The sequence below is a fragment of the Equus quagga genome, chromosome 4, assembly GCF_021613505.1.
Source record: "Equus quagga isolate Etosha38 chromosome 4, UCLA_HA_Equagga_1.0, whole genome shotgun sequence".
Classification (NCBI taxonomy): domain Eukaryota; kingdom Metazoa; phylum Chordata; class Mammalia; order Perissodactyla; family Equidae; genus Equus; species Equus quagga.
In genome coordinates, this window is record NC_060270.1 from 119,865,708 (window position 1) to 119,889,954 (window position 24,247).

Genomic DNA, 24,247 nt, shown 5'->3' on the forward strand with positions numbered 1-24,247 from the left:
CAATGACAAAGAATAGCTGTCGTCAATTAGGCAAGTCATTTTGTCAACTTGGTTGTTCCATGTTTCTTGATGGAATGGTAGATGCTTTCTGGTGGCCATTAACATATAATACAAAAACTTCACACTGCCCACTCCCATTCACATGCCTGGAATCTCTATCTATTCTCACCTAAGGCCTCTTTCCTTTGTTCATCAAAATGATAGTTAGGTGCACTGCTCTCAGCTCTGCCCGTTGGGAAGATTTTTCTTCTCCACTGTTCTTTAAGGTCGCCCTATCATTGTCCATGTTTAGCTTGCCCTCCCACATCAAACTATGTCATACTTTGACCCCAAGCTAGATGGTCCCCTCAGTCCCTGGCTTATCTACACCATATGCCTTAATTATGAAACAAGTCTCGAAAAGCCTATTCAAAAGGATATTCCTCATGCGTATTACATGTTATTTTCTGTTCTTATTCTCATCTTTTATATTTATTTGATGCCTCAACAACTAAAATTGTATATTCTAATCAATAAACAGGACAAATACGTATCTTATTCCAAAGTACCAAACTTGGCAGCATTCAGGAATATCTTAATTTCACGCACATTTGCATTCATTCTAAATTTAAAAAAAGTAAATGTATACAAGCCCAGTCCTTGCTTGCAGGAATATCTTTCCCATTAATTGTTTTCTTATAAACTACTTCCATCCAGAAAAGCACGTGGTTGAAATCATATTCTCCAGTGAGGAAAGGGATGGTATTGTCATGATTTTTTATTATACGACAAACCATAATTGGACAATCAGTAATCTCTGTGACACAGGATTATTTTTAAGAGTCAGGGATGTTGAAGCATGTCAATACATAGTTACCTTCATATATTTCAAAGACCGCTGTATGCAGGAGCAATTAGCCGTGTTCTGGATTGTCCTAGAGGGCAGACACAGGAAGTAGATTTTGATTCAATAGAAATAAATGTTTTATGACAAAGCTACACAAAATTGGAATGGGTTGTATCTAAAGGCAGTGAGTGTTCACTGGAGGGCTTATTGGGTTTATTGGGTTTACGTCTAATAAGAGGCTACTTGACTAAATTTTAGACATATCTTAGAATTCATGGACTACCAGGTAGGGAGAAGTGGAGAGACCACCTCTGAAATAATCTAAGAGAGCAACACATTACAGGGAATAGGATAAAGGTTTAATCCAAAACCCAATAGCAATGTCAACTTTGCCAAATTACCTCATTTTCTCCTCTATAAATGGGAATAATATTACTACCTACCTTGCAGGGGTTCATGAAGCTCTAATCTAATAAAAATGTGTGTCTACCAGAACGCCTAGCACACAGCTGTGTTCAGCGAAGTTTCTTATGCTCTGATTTTGTCCAGCTAAACCTTATGAAGCTGCTAACATTTGACATTTTTAATCTACAAAAATAGCAATTACATGGGGTTTAACCTGATACTATTAACAAAACTAGAGACAATTAAATCTCTAGTCCTAAAATGTCTAAAATTCTTAGATTCAGGTTTGGAATCTGATATTTATAAATTTTGATTTCCAAAGATTCCTTATTGCTTTATGATACACACACAAGCATAGCATGATGATTTAGAGGTAGGGAGTTTTCTTTTTGGTTCCATGAAGTTCCAAATAATTAGACTGACCTCTGATCTATGGTTTATACCTTGAGTGCAAATTTCTGGGTTAGATGAAATTCCAAATGCCATGTGGCCTGGAAGCCCACAACACAAACTTATGGAGGGAGGAGCATGTACAGTTAGAAAAGTCATTATATCTTCCATTCCCCAGTCATGTGCTCTGACAATTAAAGCAGACTACCAAGGAGAAATTAGGCAATCATGTTAACTGATGCTGTCCTTGTCAATTTGCTCTCTGGAAGCAGCTGAGAATAAAGGAGGGAACGAACTGATATTGTAAATCAGAAAATCTCTGTAAATTGTGGCATAATTCTAGCAAATCTTGGAGCTTTAGTATTTGTACTCCACCATAGTTTAGAATTGCAATTTTCTATTATAAGTACTTTATGCTACTGAAGTCACGTGGGTCCACTTGAGGCATACGCATAGCTGTATTTTAAGGCAATCTATTTCCCAACATAAGTAAGTGTTTGGTACTTTAATTATCACTCATCAAGAAAGACCATCTATTTACCTGTCTGTTGATCAAAATTTCTAAATTATGGAGGGAGGAAAAATGTGAATGCCAGCTGTACTTGAAAGAAATAACAGTAATTTACTTATGCAAGAAGATTATAGAGTACACATAATAAGCTACGGTAGATAATGCTTTGGTAAACCAATTGGATACATCAGTTATAAGATTATTCTAGAACTTACATTTCTAACTACTCATATTAAAACCAACAAACCAAAAAGAATCTTACTACCTTGATCCTTTGCCCAAAAAAACCTTATAAGTAGTAAAAAGAAAAAAACCTTTACCTGTAAAAGTGACTAATAATAACTAATAGCTTATGGCTTAAATGATAGTTTCCACCACATTCCATTACTTCAGCAGAGATATCACTATTATTATAATAATTCATTTATACTTGGAATGACAAAAGAAAAATGGTTTGTTTTTACCCGACAAATACTTAGGCACAGGTCTGAAAACTAGAAAGAGTTTCTGTCCCGGCAGAGCTGAGCAGCTTAAGCCTGAAATAATTTTTAAAAAGTTACCCCATAGATCAAAGCAAACATTAGGATGAAGTTCTATGAATCAACATCAGGGTCATAGCTCAGGTCTAGGAGAGGGGGTAAAAACCCAAGAAATCAAAAAAAAAAGTGCAGCCAGGTGTCAGTGTAGGAACGTGGCAGATGGTTAAAGTCAGAAGTCACATAAGAACTTAAAAGAGCCAAGGTCCAAACCACAAGGCAGAAGCTATGCGAATACCACAACTGGGTTCCAACTCCCCTGCCGGGAATGGAAGCCAGCAGAGGTGCCTTGTCACCAAATTCAAAGGGCAGTTGCTGAAACAGAGCTTTTTTTGTTTCCTGACCTTTTAAAAAGGCAACAGAAGATAATTAATGGCTGGGCCTCTCTAGCATGCTCAGATTAGAGGCAAGTATGGGCTGACTGAGAGTTTGCACCTGTCCAACAAGATCAGGAGACACTGACTCCCTAGAGGTCATTGTAACAGAATGTGAGAACGCAGACAAGTCAGAGTGAAATCGGACAGACCGAATGCGCTTCAACTAACTCACCTAGGCCAGCGGACTTCTTCTGCATGATTTCCTTATGTCAGGGCCGGAGAAAGGGAACCAGGAATTTGAATTGTTATGCACTGCTAGTATTGGTTCCTTCTTTTAAATGCCATTTCCTGTATTATGTCTAGTTAGTGGCAGTGACTGGAATCCAGTTCTCTCCTCTGGGAGGTAGAGTGTTGGGTCTGTTTACCCCCTTGATTCAAACCAATGCGAGAAAAACAAGAAGTGAAGGGAAAAAATGGTTTCACTGGGTAGTTTGTAATTTTGAAAAATTCCAGAATCCATACCCATTTTACACTAAGAACATACTTGTTTTCCTTGGCCCTTCCCTCTTTAAGATTTTCCCGTCCCATCCTTAGCATCTGCAAGAGTGTCAGTGAGAGACTGAGAGGCATCACCAGCACATTGTCCTCCTGGATACTAACAGTACCTGCCCCGGAGCTCCAGTCAGCGGGCTCCCAACAGATCAGCAAGTGGAAATGTCTAGCATTTCCCGAGTGATGGTATTAATCTAATGATTTTCTCTGACAGGAAGCTTTTTTTCTGGTACTGTCTAAATGTTTTCCTCTTCCTATCTCCTTTGCTGCTCACTCTCACGGTTATCTCTTTGTGCACTGGAAAACAATACCCACTCCCTCATCAGTTTTCTATTTTCATACCTGGTTTAGTCAGTCTGTATAGTCAGATGGTTTATATTTAGCTCCTCTTAAGTTGTTCCCATTAGTCATGCAAACTAGTCATTCTCTTAGTCACTTTTGTTTGTTGGTTTTCGGTTTATGATCCTTGGCCTAAGAATGAAAAACAGCATTTTCAGGGACAGCTCATAAGGGTGGGGTCAGATACATTACTCTATAGACGGAAATGATTTTACGTATTCCTTGGAAACGAATCTAATTTTTCCTTCTTTTTCAACCCATATCTCCCTTAGGCTTGTGTAATTAGTTTTGAGTTTCTCCTATCAATGGCACCTTCCTATCTTGGAGAATAGTTTCTATCATATGTACTTATCCCTAGAACTTAGTACCATGCCTGGCACATTGTTGGAAATCAAAATACACTTGATAAATGAATGAGTAAATAAATGTTTTATTTATTCTATTTTTAAATTAATTTATTTTTTATTGCAGTAACTGGTTTATAACATTACATAAATTTCAGGTGTACATCATTATATTTTGATTCCTGTGTAGATTACATCACGTTCACCACCCAAAGACTAATTACAGTCCATCACCAGACACATGTGCCTGATCACCCCATTACCCTCTCCCCTACCCCTTCTCCCCCCTTTCCCCTCTGGTAACCACCAATCCAATCCGTCTGTGTGTGATTGTTTGTTGTTGTTTTTATCTTCTACTTAGGAGTGAGATCATACCGCATTTGACTTTCTCCTAAATAAATGTTTTGAACATTACTTCTGAATTACTTTTTCTAGATTTATAAGATGTTTCTATTTTTCTCCTATCTTTTCTTTAATACCTCTTAGTGTTTTACTTCAATTTATATAGGTTATTAATTAGACTATTAGAGTGCAATCTCATTCTGTACTAGCATGTATGTGCATATTTTTGCATAAAATTTGTTGAGCCACATGCCTAGAAGTGATTCTTGTCATAGGATTTCTGGCCTGGTAAGTGACTTAGAAATCATCTAGTCTGATTCCAATATTTTACAGATGTGAAACCTGACACCTAGAGAGGATAACTTCTTGGATTATAGAAGATATGATTAAAAGTTTTATACTATAATTTTCTCTTTTGTTCACACTTTATTCTTTGTGCTGGAAGATGCCACCATGAGGTGTGTAATGGTCAACTCTTTCACATCACCCAAGCACACATTTTTTTCTTACATTTGAAAATGTAGTTCTTGTCTGCAATTCAAATTCTGCAAATTGCAGGCTCTCTGGCAACCCACTGCTGATTCCTGAGGCTTCCCAGCTGAACCTTGTAATTCTAGAGAGTTAGAAGTTGACTTCTTAGAGTTTTGAGACCCATTATAGGTCAATAACCAGCATCCATCTAAGGTTCTTACTGTGGTCTCTTTTCTGCTCATACCTGTTTTCCTTGTATTTGCCCTTTTGCTTCTATGTGAAATTTTGAGGTTGGTCACTTGGTGGCGCTGTAGTTAATAGCTTGATTTTCTTGTGTGGTTTTTTCCATCGCTGCCTTTGCTTTTGTTTTTAAATTGCAGTTACGTGAAATATGTGCATCTTTTAAATGCTGCTGCAGGTGAAATGATTTAATGGCTCTTGACTTCTAGATTAATTTTAAACATTAGAAACATTGTAAAAACAGACTCTTGCTAATACTGATCATTATCGTAATGGCTGGAGGCATAATCATTTACCAACATTAACCAAATGATTAAAATCCATCATGAGTTTAATTTGAAAAGATTTAAGTTCCTTTGCAATAAATGGCTAATGATATTAGCTTCATCTTTGTGAGGTCAAAATTTATCATTATATGACTTTCTACTTCCACTGCTTGATAGAAACCCACTCTTGTTAGCACAGGCCATGTTATGCCTATTGTTTACAAAGCACGCGGTTGTTCCCTGTATTAGTACTGAATTGGGCCATATGGTGCACCACATACAGGCAAACGTCATTCTTTTATGGCCCTGCTATTTGATAATTTATTATTTCACAAGGCAAGTGATCTTACCAGATGTTAAGATTAATTGCCATGGTCAGTAAAACCTGTAGAGAGGGGAAATGTTCTAGTTCTATGACTCATTTTTATCAAAACTAGATATGATATCTATAATGATCAGATTTTTTTGATATAATATTTTCATAACTCTGTAATAATACCTTTAAAAAGTGTCTAATCTAAAATTTAGCAATAATTGTCCAGAAATATTCTGTTTCAACTGACAAAAAAAAAAATCTGTGCTATGTTTTTTTCCACAAAGAACCTGTCTCTGGACTTTAAGTTTACTAACCTCCTCATTTTTTCTGATGAATCATAAACAAAATCTTGACCTTGAAGAACACGCTACCCCGCAGATACCCCACAAGGATCATGATCTTATTTCCAAAACTCTTTAAGAAAATCAGAAGGGGAAAAAAACCAACAACAAACAACAACGAAAAACAAACAAACTTTGGCAACTGTGGAAGGAAAAAACCCCGTATTTCTTAATGAGTACTGTTTTGTTTCCAGAAATTTTCCCCAAAGGAAGCAACCAAGTAAATACCTCTCACTGATTGATATTAGAGATTAGCCTTCCACAGGCTTACTGATAAATTTTGACTTTATGGCACTATTACTGTTTCCTCCTCAAAACAGGTCAACGTTGTTATTCGCATTTTTCAAAGAGCCAGAGACCCAAGATGGAGAACTAACATGCCCAAGATTGTTTAGTGAGTGGGTAGAAGGCATGTCAATTGGCCCATAAAATGCTAATGTGAAAAGTAAATACTTGCTCCCTAATCAGTTTCTTTCAGCTGTTTCAAAACTCCAATCCTATTGAATGCTAGTCTTCAGCAGGCCAGAAGATTAGGATAGGTAGGGAGTTAGAAACAACTCCTCAAGGAAAACCAGATCATTTAAAACTCCTACCCAGAATTTGCTATAATATTTTAATAAAGTAAAAATCACAAATTTTCAGTCAAATTACAAGTTTTGGTTAGCTTCACTGAGCTTAAGCTATTCATTCATTCATTCACTCTCCCACTTATTTAAAATAGCTGTGGAACACCTATTCACCTATTCGAACCCTCCAGCGATTCAGAGTACTGCAGTTCCTCCCCAAAGACTTGTGTGGTACGCTGAAATAACATGTCTTTTAGTTAAGAGTAAAGACAAAATATGGAACTTAGCATAGAATATTGGAATGGAAGCAACCATAAGAGAGAATTTAGATGAGGAAACTGAGTCCTAGAAAAGTAAAATTATTGACTCAAGATCTCACAGCTAGACAGTGGCGAAGAGAAGTTTCCTGGAGTTCATCCCGTTATACAACACTCCTTCCGAAAGACCTTTTAAACATCTCCTTTGTATATCCAAAACAGGTATTTTAATTCCCCAAACCTATATACAATAAGTGCATGCTGAGATAGGAGATTTTTTTGTGTATCTAAGGGATGACATAGTAGAATGTAACAGTGATTGGTGTTTGTGTTAAGATCCATCTCAATACAAACTATCCAGTGAAATTTTATGACTTAAAAATATGAAAATTGTGTTCCCTGGGTTTTATGGGGCTTCAGTAATGACTCTAATGCTTTTATGGACAGAAATTTTTCCCTTTTCAAATACAGAAAAGGGAGACAACACATCCTTCTACAAGAATTAATGGTTATAAATTTGTGCTGTGGTTACAGATTTATTATTCCTAATAAAATTTTGTAAAAATGCTTCGGTTTTTGCTGCTGTTGTTTGAAAATTCCTTGCTCTAGTTAACCTTTTGGCCAATAAAAGTTTACAAGTTCTACATTTGAAGTTTTGTAAAATTTTTCTTTCCTTGCTAAGACATTTTTCATAATTATTTTAATTATTTTTTAAATAATTTAAATATTTAAAAATAATTAAAATAATATATGATGATATGAAAATGGTACTAAGACAAAATCCAGAGCCTGTGGAGGAAAATGGAGGATCATGACACATGGAGACAGGTATCCAGCTGCTGGTCCATTAAAGCTTGCGTGTAATGGTCTGACCACTTATCTGCTTAATTTCCTGTTGGCGAGACATGATCACATCAATTTCCTTTACAAGCAACTATTACACAATTACAATTGTGAGGGGGAGCAAAGTCATTTTAGACTCTGAATACACCAGGATCATAAGTTAATGCAGCCCCTCCACGGGGAAGGAAAAATAACGCCTACCATGTTTGGAAAGTCTAATTGTGAAGTGTGTGGGGCGTGCCTCATCATGGAAGGTACCTCCAAAAACCCCAGAAATTAAACCATGTCAGTTTTGTTTTGATATTTCATAGAGAGAAATTTTGCCAAGAGAAGAGAATTTAAGAATTTTTTTTTTAATCCCCAAACACAAAAATGCTCAGCTCTTGTCTTTATGGCCACACTCCCTCCCTTAGCCAGGGGGAACAATTACACCATTATGTGCATTCATTCATTTTTCTATTAACAATTCATTGCTGTTCTTGATCACTTTGCTACATCTCTAGAGAAATTATGACGTAAGTCTGCCTAGATTTCAACATTATATTAACAGATTTATTTACATGCTTTCTTCTGTGATTTGTTTTCTTCACTCCACATTATGTTTCTAGGTTTATCCATGGTGACACATAAAAGGTGGGTCTTCCCTTCGCATTGCTGTATAGTTTTCCATTGTATGACTCCTGTAAAATTCATGTTTCCATCCTATGATTTGAATTGTTTCCAGCATTTGGTTGTTGTAGGCAAAACTTCTATATAGCATTCTTGTACATGTCTCCAGACGCACATGTGCAACAATTTTCTAGGTTATATACCTAACAATGGAATTGCAGGGCCAGAAGCTATGTTTTCAAAGTAGTGATACCAATTACCCACCCACAAGCAATGGATGAGAGCTCTGTTGCTCCAAACTTGCCAAGATGTGATATTTGCCCACTTTAAAAAATTTTGGCCAAACTGGAAAGTAAAAAATGGCATTTCCTTGTGGTTTTAATTTGCATGTCTTTGATTTCTAATGAGGTTACTTATTCATGTTTTTTGCTCACATTCCTATTTTTTTGTATTGATTACAGATTTTCTTTAAATATTCTGGATTCTAATCCTCTCGTGGTTTTGTGTTTGTAAATATCTTCTGCCAGTTTGTGACTTGCATTTTTCCTTTTTAGTGGTATACATTATGAATAGATGCTGTTAATTTTAACATAGTCAAAATTATCAAAGCCTTTATAATTTGTACGTTTTCTGTCCTGTTTAAGAAATTTTACCTTATCTGAAATTATAATATGAATACTATTTTTTTTAAGTTATAAAGTTTTCACTTTCACTTCTAAGTCTTTAATCCATTTGGAGTTGACTTTTAGGTCTGATGTAAGAAAGGGATTCATTTTTAAATCTATATGGATAACTAATTACCCCACTTTGTTCTATAACTTTGTGTCTTTTTTTTTAAAGGTTTTATTTTTTTCCTTTTCCTTCCCAAAGCCCCCCAGTACATAGTGGTATATTTTAGCTGTGGGTCCTTCTAGTTGTGGCATGTGGTACGCTGCCTCAGCGTGGTTTGATGAACAGTGCCATGTTCGCGCCCAGGATTCGAACTGACGAAACACTGGGCCGCCTGCAGTGGAGTACGCAAACTTAACCACTCGGCCACGGGGTGAGCCCCTACAACTTTGTGTCTTTTTGATATTAAGGGAATAATCTATAGAGCAAGAAACTAAAAGATATCTGATTTGTAGCATTTCAACTCTTTTAATGCTAGGCAAATTTAGGAATAAGAGAAGCTGGGTGAAGGGGAAAAAAAAGGTCGTTTTTGAATAATTCGGCCTTTCTCCTGGTAGCTTGTATTGCCAACTTGGTCATGTGTTAGATGTCCTTATTTGTGTGAGTCTGTTTCTGGGTATTCTAAACTGCTGCATCCAATTACAATGAAAAAGTATTGAACAGTTACTATATAACAGGTAGGGTTCTGGACACCGCCATGAACAACAACGAGAGATCGCTGCCTTTGTGTGGTTTACAATGCAGTGGGGAGTCAGGTGATAAAGGGATACACAAGTAAAATAAGTAGTGCGGCAAAGGGTTATAAGTTGCCACAGAAAAACTAAAATAGAGAAGAGGCATAAGAAGAGCGGTGGGGTGGAGAGAGTAGACGTTGCTATTTTATGTAGGAATCTTCACTATTAAGAGGGTGTTTGAGCAGAGACCTGAAGGAGGTAAGGTGAAGGAGTGAGCTCTGTTGATAGCCGTTATACCAACGTACGCCATCAGCTGTTGGTCTACTTGTCCATTCCTGTGTGAATGCCTGTCTGAATTTCCATGGCTTTATAATAAATCCTAACGTTTAGCCTGTCTTCTGTCTGTGTGTTCTTTTTCCACTGAGCTTCATCTGTTCTTGACTGAGCTGACTCTCGCATTTAAATATCTGAATCAACTTGTCAAATTCAATGACAAAACAAACAAGAACGACAAAACTAGTTTGAATTTTAATTGTATTCACATTGAATCTACAAATTAATTTAGGAAAAACTGATATTCTTATACCATTGAGTGTCCCTAATAATAGATACGGAGCATCTTTCTATTTATTTAGCTCTTTTTTCATGACCTTCAACTGATTTTATAATTATCTCTATAAAAGACTTGCACATCTTTTTTTAGGTTTATTCTTCTTTATAATTTTTGTTTCTATTCTAAGTGGTATATTTTTTATTGTGGCAAAATATGTATAACATAAAATTTACCATTTTAACCACTTTTAAGCATACAACTCAGTGGCATTAAGTGCATCTGTGATGCTATCCGTTTCCAGAACTTTTTCATCATCCCTAATAGTAACCCTGTACTCATTAAATCATAACTCCCGATTGCCCCCATCCCAGCCCCTAGTAACCTCTGCTATATTTTTTATCTCTTGAATTTGTCTATTCTAGGTTCCTCATATAATGTTTGCCCTTTTGTGTTTGGTTTATTTCACTTAGTATAATATTTTTAAGATTCATCCATATTGTGGCATGTACCAGAATTTCATTCCTTTCAAGGGCTCAATAATATTCCATTGTATGTAAACACAACATTTTTTTATCCATTCATCCATTGATGGACACTTGAGTTATTGCCATCTTTTAGCTATTGTAGATAATGCTGCTGTGAACATTGGTTCAAGAATCTGTTTGAGTGCCTTCTTCCAGTTCTTTAGGGTATATACCTAGGAGTGGAATTTCTGGGTCATATGGCAATTCTATGTTTAATTTTTCGAGGAAACACCAAGCTGTTTTCCACAGCAGCTGAACTATTTTACATTTGTTCTAGCAATGTGAGAGTGTTCCAATTCTCCACATCCTCACCAACACTTATTTTACTTTTTTTTTTTTTAATAATAGCCATCCTAATGAGTGTGAAGTGGTGTCTCACTGTGGCTTTGCTTTCCATTTCTCTAATGACTCGTGATGTTGAGCATCTTTTCATGTGCTATTGGCCATTTGAATATCTTCTTTGGAGAAATAAATATTTAAGTCCTTTGGCCATTTTTAATTTCGGTTGTTCACTTTCTTTGTTATTGAATTACAAGAGTTCTTTATATAATCTAGATATTCATCCCTTATCAGATATACAATTTGCAAATATTTTCTCCCATTCTGTGAATTGTTTTTCCACTCTCTTGATAGTGTCCTTTGATGCACAAAAGTTTTTAATTTTGATGAAGTCTAATTTATCTATTTTTTTCTTTTGCTGCCATATCCAAGAAATCATTGATAATCCAATGTCATAAAGATTTTCTCCTTTTTTTCTTCTAGCAGTTTTATTTTTTTAACTCTAACACTTAGATCTTTGATCCATTTTGAGTTAATTTTTGTATATAGTGGAGGGTATAAATAGTATTTTTTTTAAAGAATGCATTTTCTAACTGTTGCTAGTATATGTCAATCTAAAAGAGCATTTTCACTCTTTTTTATATAGAGAACACAGATACAGAAAAGTGCAAAATCATAAGTGTATAGCTCAACAAATTTTCAAAAAGTGAATATATCTGTGTAACTAACATCCATATCAAGAAACAGGCTATTTATCAAGCATCCTAGAAGCCCCCCATGCCCTCTTCCAATCACTACCCACTCCAAGAGTGACCAATATCCTGATTTTTTTCTTTTTATTTGATATATGTATATATTGTGAAATGATTCCACATTTTAACACCTTATTTTTTGAAACAAAAAAAATGGAATCATATTGTATGTACTCTTTTTAATCTGACTCTTTTCTTTTGCTCAAAAATACGTTTCTAAGATGCATCCAAATTGTTGCTTGCAATTGAGATTCCTTCTTCACTACTGTATGATATTTCTTCAAATGAATGTATCACATTTTATGGTTGATGGGTATTTGGGTAGTTTCCAGTTTGGAGCTATCGTAAATAGTGCTGCTATGAATACTTATGTACATTTCTTTCAGTGAACGTATATATTCATTTCTGTAGGTATATACCTAGAAGTGGAATAACTGAGTTATAAGATATATATGTGATCAGCATTAGCATATATTGCCAAAAGTTATCCAAAGGATTTGCCTGGCACACAGTTCTACTCCTTCTTAGAAGAATAAAAAGCATAACTCTCTAATGATAATTTCAGGTTCTATCTCAGGTAATTAGACCGTAGTAGGGATGTGGCATATTTCTGAACAAGGGAACTTTCTAGCTCAACCTCAATCACACCTGCTTATAGAATCAGCCATGATTAAAGCTCTGCCATTTTTTGTTATTGTTTTTGGTTTTTGGGTGGTAAATTATTGAGAAATCGGTGAATTATAGAGAAACAGTAATTTATGAAAATTCACAATCAATTCTATAACTTTTGTGGGGCTTTTTGATGTCAAAGGAAGTAAACTATTCACACCAAACAAAAGACAGATTTTTAAGACACTCAATTCTTTCAAGACCAAGCAAATCTTTATAGGAACAAAGGAAGATGGGAAAACTGGTCCCAGCTACATCTCTAGGCTCATCTCTCTTGCCACCATCCTGGAGCCCCTTACACTCTTGCTGTTCTGAACTGCTGTCTCTTTTGCTTTTATGCCTTGTACAGACTGCTCCACCTCTGCCTGAGATGCCCTCCTACTCTCTTCTTCCTTTACCTAGCTCAAACTCATCGTCCAGCCCTGGTTTAGGCCTCTTCTCCCTCAGAAAGCCATTCCTAAGGGAGGTGCCCATTCTCTGTGCCCTATTACCTCTATTTTTGTCATTGCTCCAGTTTATGCTGTACCTGCCTGTCTGTCTACCTGTATGTCTCCTCAGTTGTAAACTAGCAACTTGAAGGACAATGTATTCTTTATCACGGTATTGTGGACACCCAATTAATATTTGTTGGATACATGAATTTTAAAAGTCTTCAGAACATCTGGTATTCTTGGGAGTTGCCTTCTTTCTGTGCTGGTCTCACTGACACCTCTGAAGTTGCCACTCCTTATAGCTTCTAATATTTTCTGCCAACTTCTGGTCAAGTTAACATAGGCCTGCCCCCACCCTGTTCTCAGGAATCTAAGAGTTAAAATGAGAGGGAATTCTTATATTCAGAGGTGTGCTTCTGAAAATCTCCCTACTTGTCTGAGACTCTAAAACCCATCTCAGGTGGATGTGTAGAATGGAAGGCTTGTTCCTTAATTAGGGAGACTTTCATGGGTTATGTGTTGTGTCTTATACTTTATTGTTGATGAAGAGGAGACTGTCCCAAGTTTAAATTTTGTGCATTGTAGAATGAGTACAATATAATAGCTTTCTTGTTTCTGCCAAGTCACATGATAGAATTTGAAGGTTTGTTCCTTAGCATTTCTGCCTTACGTAAAAACAGCACTCCTTTCCCCAGAAGATGCAGGCACATTTTTCTTTGTCTTTGCAGGGTACTAGTGTAGTTTGCGTAGTTTTCTGTTTCTTCCTGATCAGAAGCTGGCATCTAAATGCCTTCTCTGGTCTCCTTATTGCTGAAGCAATGTTTTCTTCCACTAGGATGTTGCAACTTTGATTTCTCTTGCCTCACTAGAGCTTGTGATTTGGTGGAACTGTATCAGCAATGACATCACCACCACATTCCTTTTGGTGGTTGATATCTTAGGTTATCAATGGAAGCATTGTGAAAAACCATAGGGTCAAGACCCATTTAGTTCAGAGAGTTTGTATAGTACATGGGTTGAGAATTGTCAAAGACCATGCTTCACTGGATGTAAAGAGAACCTCAAATATTATGTTCTTAATTTCAGTACTGCTATTAAACACTCCACTTTATTTCTCCTTGGGGGTTGGGGTTGAGAAGGAATTGATATAAAAACAAAGATAAACGATGGAATACATTCTCTTTAATGATGTGTTACATCAGATAAAATTATCTGAGAACTAATTGTGCTCAATCTTGGCAGGCCACTGAGTTTCAAATACACCTATTGAAATGAACAGGAATGAAACAGCCCTGAAAGTCTTGGGAGCTGCTTTTGATGCAGTGGAATGTATTTGTTTCTTGTGCAGCTCTGCAAGGGTAAGATAAATATAAAACTTTCAGACAGGGCTATCTTCAGAAACTGACCAAGGCTCATAATTCTATAAAACCTCAGAGGCATCTTTTATTCTCAACCTTGACAAATCAGTTGCTTTATATCTTTATAAAATCTTTGTTCAGAGGTTTCACCCCTGGTTTTATAAAATACTAGATGACAACGTGTCTAATTATGGGTGGATAAGAAGCTACCTAAATGTTTACATATGGAGGCTGACACAAGACCCACCTGCTCCGAAATACCTCCTTCATCACCCGCTGAAGAGGACCTGTAATTTGCAGCCTTTGAGACATTTCTTTGGCTTAACATAGAGTCTCCAAAAGTTTCCCACAAGAAGTTCCCACTAAAGCATCTTGGTAGAAAGGAGAAGGCATCAGGACTAGTCCTTCCACTACAAACTTACTAATAATGAGCACATATCAATCCATTGGTTTTGGTTTTGAATTTGGTTTGGCTTGGTTTTAATTTTGCGTGTAATTTATTGGAATCACAAGCGTCATCTTGGAAACCAGGGAAGAATACATGTAACAGAACAGGTAAGATTCAGTTCTTCCACTGCTTGGAAACTTGATCCACTTCTCCTCAGGGTAGCACTAACACCAAAAACACAATCTTGAAGCAGGAAGAAGTGTGGCACTCACAGGCTGGAACCCCAGATGTGGCCAGATCAGGAAGCAGGTGAGCACACAGGTCCTGGGAAGGCAATCTAGAAAGCAACTGAACTCAGCACTCTAACAGTCTGGGGAAAAGAATCCGAAGAGAAACAGCACAATCCCTAGATTGGCTTGTGAGACCTCAGACAAGATGCTGACTTTGGCTTCTTTGTATTGTTGCCGAAACGGCTTCCATGTCCCACCAACTTTAAGATGAAATCTTATGAGGGCCTTAGGATGCTGGATGTTGAGTAATTATGCAAATGATGAACCTTATCATTTTTCTGAGGAGGCTTTTTGTTGGCTCCATTACCCAAGGCATTTGGAAAGTAAATGTTTTAATTTAGAATTTAGGCTCTGATCAACATCTACCAAAATTATAGCTATCCTTAGGACAACTGTCTTTCCCTCTCTCTCTCCTTTTACTCAAATGTATTGATCAAACTTGCCATCCAGACACAGAGGTGTGCTGTATACCATGATCCTGAATTTAAATGTTGAGTTCAATTTATAAGTCTATAAAGTGGATTGCTAGAACTCTCTGAAGCCTTAACATATCTTTGGGATGGATTTACAGTTTTGTATAGGCTTCTGAGGCAGGAAAATGTGTGGAGGCAAAAATGCAGTTTTGCTCTCCAAAGCCCGTTATCTTGCTTTTTGCTTCCTTGCTAGACACAGTGCTCATCTGTTGACCACAGCCTGGCTCATGTTTCATTGAAAAGGGTTGCTTTTTCCTGAGAAAGAGGGACAATCCTTTTTTCCTGGGTACCAGTTATAAATCTAGTTTTCTCTTGTTACATTTTGCAATTTCATTTGAATCTTTATACAAAGGGATTTTATAGTAGTCTCACTTAAATACAAATAAGGAAAAAAGGAATCACCTCTAACTTTATGACTCCTACAAGATAAGAAGTATCTACTTAACTCACAATTTTGCTTCTTTCAAATAAACATAGTCACAACTGTATCCAAGCTCTATGTAGAAAAGCCACTAAATAAATTCAATAAAGCTTCAAATTCCTTACCATGTCCATTTTATCTAGGGTTTGTAAAGGAGCTTTAAATATTTCTGATGGTCTGTTTGTTCTGTACTTTCAAATCAACCTCCACCCCATCCCCCAAAATCCACAAAACTATAGTTAACTTATTCTGGGGAAAAAGCCAGAAACTCAAATAAGACCTTTGTGGTTAAGAAAATATATGTCAAATTTGATACTTTCAAAGGGGGAATTACAATTAATAAACAGAAATTTCTGAGGTCTAATAATCATATATGTCATTTAAAAGAGCAATCAATTTTAGTAACCCCCTAAATTCCTAACTCTTCTTTTTTGTGTATGCCTGAACATATTTGTCTATTGTAACTAGGTATGGGGAAGGAAATAGAAGCAAAAGATCAGGACCTCACCTAACTTCCTAAATACTGACTCTAGTGTTTTTCTTTAAGCCTATACATAAAAAGCGTTGTTTTTAAACGTGATGATTCAAAAATAAAAGGCACTGCGAGTTCCTTCTCTAGCCTGGGGTGTTTGAATGCATGTGTCTATAAAAGAAAAAATTCACCACAGAGCACATGTGAAGATGTATTTACCCGTGGGCATGTCAGCTATGAAATTGCTGTCACCTATGACTGCTGGCAGATTAGGGGTCATGCCTTGGACTTGCTACATTGTTGCACACTGTCATTTTGCCGTCACCCCTACATTACAGAATGAAGACTTTTCTTGAGAGAATGTGGCCAAACAACCCATCAGTCATGACTTTCAGAGGTAGAAAGTGAAGCGTGAAGCATTTTGGCATGATGAGACAGGTCAAATGACTTCTACAGAGTAATGATGACAACAATTCAGATTACACTCCTCAGCCTTTAGGCTCCATCCTTTCACTATTCTTTCTGGAGTCACGTTTTCACTCTATAACTCTGCACTCACAATATTTTACATTTCTGGAGCAATGCATGAAATGAAAAATTCAGGGCTCCCTACATTCCCAGAGCTGATAATATGGCTCTGAAGAAAAGGTAATTTATAATTTGACCCTGAGAACAGCATGGAGGTTGGTCAAAGAGGGTTAATTTAATATGATCTACCAGTCATAGCATATCCAATCCCTTCTTAAATGATTTTCATTTCCAGTCTGTAAAACCCTGCAGGGAAATTTGTTGCATAAGTTTACAATGTTATGCCTCTTCTAGTTATATTAAGCCTATCCCCTTCAGGCACCAAGGAAGACTCATTGATTCTCAAATTCCATGATAGGATGAACAAATGATTCCCATCTGTTCTCATCCCTCATTATTTCAGAGACTTCGATAATCTCACCTTTAAGTTCATATTTTTGTTCTCAACGGTCCCCCTGAAAGCCCCCTACTGCACAGAGAGCTGAGTTAACCCTTCTGGCTCCTCTGGCTCTGCGTCAAACCCAGGGCACCATGCCAATAACAGTTTAGTTGACCAAGTCTGTTCGCTGTATGCAAAACACAAAATTTTCCAAAAAATTTTATAGGTATTGCTACTTAGAAGGGGGTGCTAACAGTGGATTGGGAGGAAAATGGAAGGTACAACATGAGAAAGAAAGAGACGGGACTTGGAGAGCTGCATGGAAGAATAGTAAGAACACAGATCCAGAGAGTGGTGAGCAGGAGCAGGGGTCTGATAGAGCAAGAAAGGTGCAGGAAGTCAGGAACCAGGAAAGGGCACCACGTTGTGTTCTTAAGGGCTGCAAGTAAAAGAGAAAAAACACAGACAAATATTTCCAGTCATTTTTCTCTCAAGGGCTGAGTATGTTTCACAAAGTGTTAATTGCTGCCCCATCTCATCTGAGTTCAGACATACTTGTCTCCAAAATGTGTCGTGGAACTTCCTGGATGAGGAGAACTACAGCCCTCATCAGGACAGCCTCTTGCTCTGAACTTCACTAGTTTTAATAAGGACAGGTGAGGATGTGTGTGTGTATCCACATTTGTAACTATTTGAGGGCCATACAATGGAATGGGGACCATCAAATTCTCCCACCAAATAGCTTTCAATGATAGACTGGGTACACTGGGTTTGGATTACAATAGCTAATATTTACTGAGCCCTATGAGCCAGGTACTATGCTTCACTCATCACAGAGATGATCTCATTTAAGCCTCAGACTCTAAGTAAGCTGTACAGTTTTACAGACCTCCATTCCACAGATCAGGAAACTGAAGCTTAGAGAAGTTAAATAACATCTCTCAGCTAGTAAGCACTGGAGCCAGATTTTTGTATCTTAAAATGCAAACTTGATAAACAGGATGTATTTGATTTCTGTCTAAGCTCTAGCATAGCATCAAGAATGAAGGCACAATCAACAAATGTCTGACAATTCTGTAATCAAATTCGCCATCTGTTCATTATTGCAAAGGGGTTTAGAGTCTTTTTGATTATGCCATGACCATGCCTCTACTGACACATACATTAACATCTTAATGAAACCAGTGGATTTCCTGACCTTTCTCAAGCAGAGTGTGCGCTATCTTTTAGAAGTCATTGCGGAATGAAAAAGCAGAGTGTCATGTGTAACAATGGCCTCTGTATAAAAGGGCTAATTGAGATCCATACTTACAGGCCTAGTTCATTGAATCCCTCCTTTTTACAACATCCCTAATGTCATCATCTAGGGACAATTGAAAACTCCATTCTTCATTGTAGGACTGTCCCTTTGCTCACTCTGCTTCACGATGCCCGGCTGGGCATAGTGCTCCCATTGAATTCAAGAGAAGCTGAACGCTTGAACCATTCTAAACGGTGCAGAGTGAAATTATGAGCTGGCCATGATTCAATAAGCAGGAAGAGTTTGAATCTTAATCAGAAAAGTTTGCCATATTCTCTCACACTCAAACCTGTGCATAGCACTTGTTCACTGAAAAAAATCCTGTGGATGTTTAAAATCCATGATAGTAATAGTGTGTTCAGTCTTTGCAAAAGAAAAAAGAGGCAAAGTTTTAAATGCCAAGTGTTTTGCCCTTAACAAACAACCTACATTAAAGTGCCACTACTGAGGGCATTATGCTAAGTGAAAGAAGCCAGACCCTGCATGGTATCACTACTATGTGAAAAAAGTCAAAGTCGCAGAAACAGAGAGTAGAAAAGTGGTTGCCAGGAACTGGGGGGTGGGGGAAACAGGGAGAGGTTAGTAAAAGGATACAAACTTTCATCTATAACATGAAAAAGTTCTGAGGATCTAATGTATAATATAGTGATTATAATTGGTAACACTGTATTGTATAATTGAAATTTCCTAGGAGGGTAGAATTTAAATGTTCTCACACATACAAAAATGATAAATATGTGAGATGATGAATGTGTTAATTTAACTTGATGGTAGGAATCCTTTACAGTGTGTATCAAATCACCATGATGTACAATTTAAATATCCTACAATTTTATTTGTCAGTTATAGTTCAATAAAGCTGGGAAAAATAATAAAGTGCCCCTATGTTAATGTTGAACTTTTTGGATTGGAACTTTATCATAGTATCTCTGTTGCTAGATGAAAATTTTCAAAATAACACATATGAGAAACAATGCCCCTTAGTGAAATCTCAGCCTAAAGTAGTTAGTAACTTGCATTTCAACTTTTTTGTATGTCTGCTGAAACCAGTCACTAGATTTCTCAACTTCTTAGTTTTAATTTTGCTTGTGTTTATCAAGCGCTTTCTATATGGAATTGTGCTAAATGTTTTTGGTTGATCACCTCTCTTTAGTCTCCACACCAGAGCCACGAGCTAAGAAGCACCTCCTCCCATATTTTGTAGATGAAGGACCCAAAGCTTACATATCATAGTAGTTAGCATGGGGTGGGGCCAGATTTGAACCACCAGTCTGAGCCCAGAGCCCACATTCTCACCCACTATGGGAGGTGACCTTCCTGTGTAGCCGCCTCGTTAGATCTCTCAAGCCAATAGAGCACTGGCATCCAGCTAAGAACTGGGGAACCCTGTATCATGCACCCAAGAGATGGGCCATGTATGCTAGAGGATTTGGGAGATAAAATACTAAGAGGTATGTCACTGTGTCCTCACCTTTCCTAGGATATCTCATTATAAAATCATAATCAAGTTATTAAAATTGTTATAAATTGAACCCAAAGGGCTGCCTACTCCCAGCTCTCTCTTTCTCTAGAATTGCTGACACAAAGAACAGTTGGGGTGAATTTTTCCTTGGATCTGAACAAGAGTACGATTTAATGGTAAGAACACTGCCTTGAGCAACAGGGAATGAGGGTATTAATTCCCACAAAGTAGATTTGTCAGGACACTTCTCCTCTCTGGACCCAATTCTGTTCATGTATAGTAGCAAGGGACTCATTAATTCATTCAACACAGTTCTATCGAGTGTTTATTATGAACCAAGCCCTATGCTAGATGTTGGGATATCAAGACTGTAAGAGATAGTCATTTCCATGTAGAAGCTTATAGGGTAGTCAGGGGAAAAAAGTAAGTAATTATAATTCTGTAATTCTGGGTGGTGAGTACAATGATGGAAGGATACAGAATGTTCTCTGCCAACACCTAGAAAAGGGACCTAGCCTAGGCAGGGATGGGAGTGTTCAGGTAAAGCTTCCTGGAGGAGATGAGTGAGAACAAATATGAGTCCTGGAAGGATGAGAACAGTGATCCAGATGAAGAAGAGGTGGGAAGGAGTGGGCAGGAAGGAAGAGGAGAGGCACTTGAGGAGGCAGGAACAAAGAACAAAGCCAAAGGTGAGAAGGAGATGGTGGTGTACCTTCAGAACCACAAGGAGCTCAGAATGGCTGGAGCCTCATGGGTGTGCGAGTTTGTGCACCCACGTGTGCACATGGCAGGCAGGTTGGGGGGGGAGCATGATCAGGGGAAGTGGGGAGAGATGGAGCTGCAGAGCTAATCAAGGACCAGTGGTTGAGGAACCTTGAATACCATGAATGTTCTGGCCCAATAATAATGGGGAACTGGGAAAGAGTTTTAAGAAAGAGGGTGGCATAAGTAGGTTAGCATTTTAATTAATTAATTAATTAATTAATTAATTATTTTGGTGAGGAAGATTGGCCCTTAGCTAACATCTGTTGCCAATCTTCCTCTTTTTGCTTGAGGAAGATTGTCCCTGAGCTAACATCTGTGCCAATCTTCCTCTATTTTGTATACGGGATGCCCCCACAGCATGGCTTGATAAGTGGTGTGTAGGTCCACATCCATGATCTGAACCTGCGAACCCTAGGCCACAGAAGCAGAGTGCACAACCTTAACCACTATGCCACTGCGCCCAGCCCCTAGATGGGCATTATTAAAGGGCATTCTGGAGACAGTGTGGAGAACAATTTGTGGGAAGCAAACCTGAAGGCAAGCAGGTTGGATAGGAGGCTATCGTGCTGATCAAAGCCAGTGGTTCTCGAACTGAAGTGGGTGATAGAATCACTTGAAGGGTTTGTTAAAATACAGACTGTAGGGCCCCAGCCCCACAGTTTCTGAATGGGTAGGTCTTGAGTGTGACCTGAGAAATGTACATTTCTAACAGGTTCCCAAGTGATGCTGACGCTGCTCATCCAGGGACCACACTTTGAGAACCTTTGTTGGAGGCATTATTGATTGCTAATTGTAAAATTCTGGGTCTCTTCCTTATTAAAAAGCAGTTTTTCTTTCATGAATATATATTTTGTGAAACATACTCATTCTATCCCAAAGCATTTTTGGCAAGATGAATATGGGCCTACTGATAAACTGAATTTATTATTGTCGTCCTAGATCACTCTTACTCATTTCCATTTTGTTTCTTCTATTTTCCCAAGCTGGATTTTATTTGATACACCAGAGAAAAATCTCATGGTACATACAGTAATTTGCAACAGGATTAAAAAGCTGAAATGCCACTGCACTTGACTAAATCTTTTGTCTGACTGAAATACAATAGACCAATTGAACCCTGTAATATTTGGGCTCAGATTTTAGAAATGAAACCCTGGAGAGGAAAAAAGTCTTATCTGCTTTACGTGGATTAAAAAACCCACTCCTCTTATTTTGAGGTTGGGGTTAAAAAAAAAGGTTATAACTGTAAACTGCGTACAAAGCTGGCAATCACAAATTCCTTTTCTTATCAAGTATCTAAGAAAGAACATTATATCAAAGAGAAACAACGCCTCTTCAGAAAAAAAGGAACTCTGTTACTTTAGAACAAGGCCTGCATGTCCCTAAGTCTCAGTATAACTGAAACAAAAAAGTTCTGTGTTAAATTTTTTCATCTAAAGGACCGTGAATTTGCAAAACCCTCAGACCGCTCCTACTTAATGGTGGACTATATTCATACTGCAGAATCATTTTAGCAACACACGCAGTCTGTTAGTGTTGAGACATATACCCACCTCGTAAGAAAGATGTGGCCAAAATAGTCAGCATGTGATGATTTACCCACACCATCTCTTAGCAGTTTCCTTCCAGCGATTCCACATGGATTCTCTCTCCTTCATTAACGTAATAGCTGAGGTGCAGCTGCACCACTTCTTTTATCTCTTGGTATCAGCTTATTACGCTTGTCCAGAGTGGCCCAGTTACAGTCTATTAACTTCACAGTTCCATCGAAAGTGCACGGATGCTTCCATATTACCGAAAAATGTTAATCATCTGAATCTTAATAGAAGGCTAAGTGCAGCCAAATTAACCAATAAAAGGGACTAATGATGCTTATTCTATCAATTCAGGCATTCTCACTTTGCTAAGTAACTCTGTTGGTGAAATCACAATTGGTTTCACTAGAAAGGATTACAGCAACCCAAGCAGTGGGCCATAATTATAATTACAGGTGTGGCACAAGCTGCAGGAGCAGATGAGCTCATAAGGAACAAAGATCTGCTCTGCTGGGTTGTCTATCTTCTCTGAAGAACAAAGAGCAGTAGCAGAAATGAGTTACCGTGTAAACAAATTGAGCAATCACTAACATACAACAAAGTGCGTGTTCCTCAGCCAATACATGCGCACACTCTGTCATGCTGAACCTCTCTCCACCACCTCCAACTTTTTCCTGGTGGAGGTGACTTTTGCCTCTCTGTACTCTCCTGACCTCCAGTTGGTGGGCAGGGGCTGATGGGTAACAGTAAGGAAGCTTTGTTCTCCTCATCTTTCACCACCTGCCCTCACCCCAGTGTATTTTGCAACTACCGCAAGAGGACAACACAGCCAGTGACCTTGAATGAGAATGTTAAGCCTCCATTTCTATCTCAGCTGGAAAGAAGACAGTAAACCAAACTTTTCTTTAGGGACGGGATACTAAAGTACAAGGCACTGATTTTATGTGTCTTCAGAAAGTCCTCTTCTGGTCCAATGGTGAATTAGGTTGGATTTTAGGCTAATTGGCACAACATGCCTTACTTCTTGACTTCCAGATTTATGTGAAAGCAATTTACAGGGCTAGCAGCCAAGTCTTCACTGGCAAAGTGATTCAGAAGAGTACTGCAATTATGCAAATGATGAAGAAAAGAGAAAAAAAGAGCTACACAAGATCTGTTTGCCTAATTTGGGAAGGGCAGTTGTGCCCCTTTTCCTGTTTTCTCTTTGGCTGTGCTCTCAAAGACTGGTCTACCTGTACGGGCTGGATACTGAAGGACAATGTTGGAGGCCCAAGGGGTTTAGGGTTTCAGTATGACCTTTCAGAAGATCACGAAGCAGATTAGAAGCTTTTCCAGGAAAGCACGGATTTAACCTGGTATTTAGCAGCTAACATATGGCAAGGTTGGACGGGAAAAACCTATAAAAACGACATTTAAAGTAAGATTCTCTCATTTTTTTCCTAACTATTTTTATTGTTCTATGAGAACCAAAGTCTTAAATCAAAACAACTTCCTTCATATCAGAAATCAGGTTTTAGATATGGGTGCTTTTAACCTGGAGGGTGACAGTTGATAAAGGGTGTGGGGGGATGTCATTTGTTAACATAATGAAGAGCTTAAAAAATAATGAGCAGCTCTTTCTTAGGAATCTGTAGGGTGGGGAGAACCCTGAAAATCTGCACAGAAATAGCCTATTATATCAAAGAGACATGATAGTTTATTTCTATGCCTTTCTTGGCTAAGATTGCATGCCCTGCCATATTTCACAGACATTGGTTGGCAACTTGGGACTTTGAGAGCAGAGGAGAAAGTTCAGTGTGTGTACCAAGTGTGGCTGATCCAAAGAGGATGGCAGCAAGCACGGCCTGGCTTTCA

The 24,247-nt window shown here is 37.9% G+C and overlaps 1 long non-coding RNA gene across 1 annotated transcript; it reads right to left on the reverse strand.

Annotated features, from left to right (window-relative positions):
• Window positions 1-855: 855 nt before the first annotated feature.
• LOC124238434 (uncharacterized) lies at window positions 856-22,760 on the reverse strand. The gene is made up of 4 exons (XR_006888308.1): window positions 22,412-22,760; window positions 3,880-4,008; window positions 3,218-3,413; window positions 856-914 (listed from the first exon to the last, which is right to left on the reverse strand). It is a non-coding gene; the product is annotated as an uncharacterized LOC124238434 (long non-coding RNA).
• Window positions 22,761-24,247: the final 1,487 nt, after the last annotated feature.